This window comes from Elaeis guineensis, unplaced genomic scaffold (genome assembly GCF_000442705.2).
Source record: "Elaeis guineensis isolate ETL-2024a unplaced genomic scaffold, EG11 Super_Scaffold_31900, whole genome shotgun sequence".
Taxonomy (NCBI): domain Eukaryota; kingdom Viridiplantae; phylum Streptophyta; class Magnoliopsida; order Arecales; family Arecaceae; genus Elaeis; species Elaeis guineensis.
The window spans coordinates 2,691,503-2,699,169 of NW_027332420.1; the positions used below are offsets into that span (position 1 = coordinate 2,691,503).

At 33.9% G+C, this 7,667-nt stretch overlaps 1 pseudogene; it reads right to left on the reverse strand.

Annotated features, from left to right (window-relative positions):
* LOC114912917 (uncharacterized) overlaps window positions 1–1,415 on the reverse strand; it is a 5,771-nt pseudogene extending 4,356 nt beyond the window's left edge.
* Between the last annotated feature and the right edge of the window lie 6,252 nt (window positions 1,416–7,667).

A 7,667-nucleotide genomic window follows, 5' to 3' on the forward strand; every position in this document is an offset into this window, starting at 1 on the left:
TAAATCGAAGGTTAACTCAAATTAATTCTAGACATATTGGATTCTCGAGGAGTGGTGAAGCTTATGTAATAAGTTCAAACATAGAAGGTGGATGAAGATTTAATTTTGATGTGCTATGCCTAAGAGATAGTAATAAAAAGGAAATCTTAAATTTTACCCTAAATTATTTATGAAATATGAAAGTTGGATCTATCTTTGATTGATTTAATATACAAAGATATTTTTATTTTTAATAGACTTAGATAATTTGATAAGTTGAGATCAGAGTGCGCAGCAAAAGCGTGATGGTCTGAATTAATTAGAAATATTAATCCTTTAAATCAAAAGATATTATGAAATACGTTAGTTGTAAATAAGGAAGGATTTTACTGATAATAAATGGATGCTAGAGAAAAAAATCTATCTGATCAATGAAAGACTCAAAGCAGCACAGAATAGACAGAAGAGTTGGGCAGATAGAAAAAGAAGAGAATTAAAATTTCAGGTCGGTGATCATATTTTTCTAAAAGTATCATCTACAAAAAGTGTCATGAGGTTTGTAAGACATAGCAAGCTGAGTCTGTGATATATTGGACCTTTTGAAATTTTAAATCGGTAGGAGATGTTGCTTACGAACTAGCCTTACCACCAGATTTATCCAAAGTGCACAATGTCTTTCATGTTTCACTACTGAGAAAGTTTGTACCTGATCCAAACAGTGTGATAAAGTATGAGCCATTGCAAGTTCATGAAGATTTAACCTATGAAGAATTTTTCCTCCGAATTATTGATCGAAAAGAGCAAGTTCTAAGATGGCATATCATTCCGTATGTAAAGATTCATTGGAGTAATCATGAAGAGAGAGAGGCCACTTGGGAGCTTAAAGACGATATGAAGATGAATATCCACAATTATTTGAAAATGAAGGTATGTTAAATTTCGAGGATGAAAATTTTTTTTTAAGGAGGGTAGAATGTGATAACCCGGCCCAATTGGGCCCAAAACCAGCCACAAGCCCAAACACAAAAAAAAAAAGAGAAAAACAGGGAGAAGACTCCCGAAACTCCCGAAGGGAGTCTTCTTCCTCCATTCACCGGCTCCCAATCGGAGTCGGAAAGAGCCTCTCCAGCTCTATTTAAGGAGGAGAACCCTCCTCTCTCTCTCTCACCGGAGAATCTCGGGTCAATCGACGGCGATCGTCGGGAAAAGTGCTGCGGATACCCTTACTGTGCCGTCTCAATTTCTCACCGGAAAGCCTCGCCGGCATTGAAGGTAAGCTCCAACCCTCTTCTTCTCTTCCTTCCCCTTCTTTCTGAAGCTTCATGCACCCAGTCGGCCATCGGGATCACCAGAAAACCCATGAAGCATGAAACCCCTGTTCGACCGGCCACGTTTCTCTCTTTTCCAGCCACCGACCGTCGATTTCGACGTCTCATCCCCGAGATCAGATCCTCATCTCTCTCTCTCTTTCCTTGAGTGCTTGGCCACCGGCGATCGGTCAATGGTCGGAAATCATGAAGAAAGGGGACGGATCCCCTATTTTTCGAAAAAAAAAGAAAGAAAGCCTGCCGGTCGAACTCCATCGTCGATCGGCTTCGCATGGTCGGCCGTCATTGTCGGACCTCCGGCCAAGCCACCATCTCACCGAAGCTTGGGCCACCAACGGGGGGACCTCATGGTCTTCCCCTGTTTCAGCCGAGGGAGGCCGTGGGAAGAAAAGAAAAGAAGAAGGAAGAAAAAGAAGAAAAGAAAAGAAAAAAAAAGAAAAAGAAAAGAAAAAGGAAAAAGAAAAAGAAAAGAAAAGAAAATAAAAATAGAAAAATAAAAAAAAATAAAATAAGAGAAAAATTTCCTCTCTCCCTCTTTCTCCCTCTTTCTCTCTCTTCTCTCTCTTTCTCTCTCTATTTTCTCTCTCTAAAAAAAAGAAAAAGAAAAAGAAAAAGAAAAAGAAAAAAGAAAAAGAAAGGAAAATATATATATATAATAATAATAAAAATACATGTGAGAGAAATTTCTCTCATCTCTCTCTTAAGTCTTTCTCTCTCCTCTCTCTAGCTTTTCTCTATATTTTCTCTCTCTAGATTTTCTTCCTATTTTCTCTCTCTAGACCTTTCTCTCTCATTTTAGATTTTGTCTCTCTAGGGTCATTCTCTCTCTCTGATTGCATCACAGACCTAAGATAAACTTGAGATGAAAATATGATGATCTGAGACTGCTCCGAAATTCGTGCAGTAGATTAGATCCCGATCCGATCCTTATTCAAAATTGATAACATCAATCATGGTTAATCAATATTAAGTCATCCTGATATGACCTCTGATGATCTCAATCATGATTGCCACTTTTGAAGGATACGAAGATTCTCTCTCCACTTTCTCTTTCTACTTTCTCTCTCATGATCGACTTTCTCTCTCTAAAAAGGTCTATGAATCCTGTATCGAGTCACGCCTTCATCTTTTAGGGGTTCATGTTGACTCTAACAAGATGATCTGAAGTTGCTTTGATATCCGTGCTATATGTCAACCTCATTTGATCATATCAAAGATTTTTCAAATTCATTATTAAAGAATCCTATTGATTAATCTTAACCTTAATTCGATTTGTGCTTCATGATTTTTTTATCAAGTTACTTAAATCTGACCCTCAGATCAGAGATCCTGAATTGCCCTGGTATCTGAATGGTCCGACACATCCGGTCAACAGTCCTCTTTTCTTATGATGTAATCTTATTATACTCATGGAATAGAAAGTGATGATGATTTGATATTTTAAATAGGATTAACTGATTTTTTTAACGAAGTCTGAAGATCTAAGATGAACGAGGTAAGTAGATCTTATGCTCCTTATTTATTTTTAAATGATCATGTTTTTATGAAAAAAATTGTTATTGATGAAATCATAATTTTTCATAAAATAAGGATCGGCATATGTGATATGAAAAAGTATATTTTATTATGAGTATTGATTTCATGAATATGTCTTATGAAAACAGCATGATTATGAAGCATGAATTTTATTATTTTTCCATCTATGTATATGTATGCTTTAAGAAAAAAGATATAATGATTTCAAAGGCTCTCAGATGGCTATGAATGAATCCCTTCGGGAAGGTCGACATCCAGAGCTAGCATCCACATGAAATATGGTCCTGTCAGTGGGTATAAAGTTGGCACATGAATTAAGAACTCTGTCGATTAAGAAACATGGCCCTGTCACGGGTATAATAGTGACCTTAGCACGAATATCTGTGAGCAATATTTTGAAATATGATATGAATACATGATGAAAATGATTTACGATTCATGATTGTGAAATATACATGATTTATGCATGCATGATGAGTTTATAACTTGTTTTATTATATGCTCTATGAAATGCTTTATTTTGTATTATCTGCTATCTTCTAAATATTGCATTATCATGAAAAACTTATGTTTGATCCGATAAGGAAGTGCAAGTTCTACTTACTGGGCTAGTGTAGCTAATATTCTTTTTGTTTTCTTTTTTTTGAACAGAGAAATAAGGTTAGGATCTGCAAAAGGAATCCAAACTTGAAGATCGGCATAGCAAGCTTGAAAATTTGACAGCAGAAGTTTAATTTATAATCATGGATTTGTAGTTATTTATGAATGTTGAGATTCGGGTTAGTACTTGCTTTTGGATTTAGATGCTCTGAACCAATATTGGTTCGATTATTTGATGAATGATAGAATTGAATCTTTTTATTTAACGGATTTTAGATGATTATGATGGATTGGCTTCGTGTTATCGTGGGCTCCATTCCTCGGTAGCATGGCCGTGTTATGTCCCGAATTTGGGTCATGACAAATATATCCAACAAACTTCGAAAATAAAATATCTTGAAAAGTGAAGGAATAACTGTAACCTCGGTCCACAAACACTCTCTAAATAGATTGCCGCCTTGTTTGCCGCCTAATAAACATACCTAATATCGAAAGTGGCATAGTCCATAACAATCCTCCAAATGTTGCACAGTAGTGGAAGAGGTGCAAGCATATTCAAATGGTCCCAAATCCACTCCACCACTACGGCAAAGTCAATCTCTATGATGACATGCTCTGCACCATGGACAAGAGGAGCATACCTAATGCTAGCCCAAGTCACCCTCAACTCAGCCTTTAGGACCATGATGTCGAAGAGTTGACTCCCATCGATTTCCCAGGAACCAAAGTTTGGCCCTTAAAAAAAAAACAAATCCAGCACCGCCTCAGATTGAAAGTATTAGATTAGAAATGGGTCTTGCTTGATCCAAACTGACCTAATGGATCTAAATTTATTTGATAAAAAATAAATAACATCCTATATTTTATCTCAATTTACAAATATTTTTTTCATTAAAAAAATTACAAATATTTCTTGTATCTCCAATTATTATAATGTCAATCTTATATTTTTTAATTTATTGTAATGTCCCCCACTGACCTCACAATTTAGGGCATAGCTTACCACTGGTGCCTATATGACAAATTATTAAGAGATAGGTGATTGATGTAGATTTATTGAATTATTTTAAAATGAGTTGGAATATCATATGTACTTAAAAGAGTCTAATGATCAAACCACCCAAATTCTAACTTTAATCCCATCTCCTCTCCTAACCCTTCTCTCTGAGACAGCCATACAACTCTCATCGCCGACCCTTCGGCCAGCCCCCACCCCCAAATCTAGAGTCACTGGGGCTGTAAAAGTCATCCTCTTGAATAGATATAGAGCCTTTTATCACGTTCAACGGCGGCATCCCAATCCCCACATAAATCACAATGATAAATAGCTTCCACTCTAGATGTAATTCTATATATATATAGCATCATCATCACTCTATAATACCCTTAATCTATGATCATTATTACCTTTAAATACCATAAGTACATATTATTAAAAGATGAACACCCTAGATGGACATACATATTTTAAAGTTCGAAAAAACTCATGAGATCAAGATCAATATTATTATAACAATCTATCTTACCTTTAGTATACTTAGCGTTTAGTGCCTTCAATAACACTCCTCTATGGTGGATCTTAAAGCAAAAACTATCCTTAGAAATATTTGTAGCCAAAATAAAATAATTGTTATACTTATTTAGCAACAACTAGGTCTATGAATAAAAGAATTAACTAATCATTACATGGAATAAAGCAAAAAGGAGACTATTACATAGTCATTTAGACTAATCTAACTACTACTAAATTGGATCAGCCACTGCAATAAATAATTTTAGATATACTAAAACTACTGCATAATCATTTAAACTAATCCAACCATTACTAAATGGCATCGATGGCTATAATAAATATTTTTAGATACAATAAGACACTGTATAATTATTTAAACTAGTCCAATCACTGCTAAATGAGATAAACCACTGCAATAAATAATTTCAAACCCTTAGTCCTACAAAAAAAATCACAAACTCATAAAATACTAATACCCATGGACTAATTCCTATTTCTAAGTTTAATATTTCAAAACAAATAGCATAATCCTCATATAACTCTTCTTAGAAAATGAAACGATTTATCTCATAAAATATAAAAAAAAATAGCAATGTACCTCTTTATCAAATTTTACTTATTTTTTTGCTTAGATTAGGTGAATGAAGACTTTAATTTGGTGGGAAAAGTTTTGATGCAGAGAAATATGCCTCCAATTTTATGAGTTGGGGAAGAACGCGGCTTCAAAGTCTTGCAAAATTGCATGAAAAAAGCCCTTGATGCTATTTTATGACAAAGGTGGGTAATGGAGTGTAATGGAGTCTGATATATTTGACCTCAGATGGATTTAGTGTTAGTTTGCAAACCATAAATGGGCTTCATGAAATTGGACATAACCTTAGATAGGTAAAATATAATTATCTCTTAAAATATGATTACATATTATAATATTATTATAATGTAATATAATCTAATATGTTATTGTAATGTAATATAATATAATATAACATAATATTTTATTATATTGCATGGTATAACAATATAATATGATATGATCTAATATAACATAATATAATATAGTAATGTATCATTATATTATTATAATAATATAATGCAATAATATAATATGATATGATATGATATATGATATATCTATATATATAATAATATTATATAATATAATTATATTTAATTATTATTACATATTAATATTAGTATTATACAATATTATGCTATTATAATGTTACCATAATATTATAATGTACTGTTAGAAAATTTGGTGGTTTCATGTTGTAGTTTAAAAATTTTTAACATAAAACAGATTTATATATGCAGCAAAAGTAAATTAAATTAATTTATTTTAAATTTAAATTCACATACCAGATCAGATTTGAAAATCACGTGTTGGATCTTGATACGAATATGTCACCATGATCTAAAATCTAAAAATAACAATAAAAGATATCAGAAGAAAAATCGGAGATCTAATCTCCATACCTTCGGATCCTGCAATGTCTAGGATTCGAATCATAGCCACGCAAGCATCCGACCTCTGCTAGTATCCACATGGAGATATCTGAAGGAGCACCGAGATCACCGATGTGCTAGCACTTTACAGGCCTCACTTTTCAGCTTTGGATTTGAATCCTCTTCTAGAACTCGAAGAAGATGAAGGCTACATGAATCCTTTCGTGCAGATCTGACAGGATCTAAATTGGGCCGCCAGAAAGAGAAGAAAGAACCTTTCTTCTTCTCTTTTCTCCTCTCTTTCTCTCTTTTTAGACCTGATCTAATTAGATCATGGGGTATGGAGGTGAAGAAAGGAGGAAGGGAGGCATTGAGAAGAAGGTCACACGGCAAGAAAGAAAAACCACTCATGATATTAGCGCACGCCTAACTTCTTCCTTGATTTTTGTTGCACAAAATCAGGTCCAAATGCCCTTCTTTTCAAACATTATCCCTTTCTTAGTTTAAATCAAATTCAAATAGAAAGAGAGACCAAGATAAGAAAGGATGACTCATAGAGGAGGGGCGCCAACTATTGGCATCCCCTTTTCTTTCACACACGCAAATGTGCGTCCCTCTCTTCTAAAATTTTTTGTCGCACAAAAATCATTCTCAATGCCAAATTCTAATAAGGATTTGATTCTAATTTGAATCAAATTCAAATAGAAAATAAATCATGAAGAGATAGAATTCCAAATGAGTGGGGCGCCAACTATTGGCACCCCTTCTTTTCACACACGCAAGAAGCAAAGGGGGCACATCTCCATGCGCACTCTCCCTTCTTTCTGCATGAGATCTGAAGAGAGAAGCTCAGAGAATCTGGACTCTAAAGGTTAGGTTCAATCTGGTTCAAAATGGATCTAAATCGAGTTTAAATCTAGTCTGAATCGAATCAAATTCGAAAGGCTGTCAAACCTGATCCAATCAGAATTGAAGTCAAAATCTGATTTAAATAATTGAACCTAATTAGTATTAAATTAAATTAAATCTGATTAAATTTAATTTAATTTAAATTAATTAAAATTTGATCCATAATTTAGTCAGCCCCAATTAAATTATAACACTTACAATTACGTCCTTGTGCTAACAATTAGTAGCTGCAAAACTGTAACATTTACAAATTAGCAGTTTCTAAAATTCAAACTATTAATCAGATTAATAATTTGAATATGACCTAAACCATTGATCAGGTCATGCTTCTTTTGTGTGTGACCCCTCAGATTCTA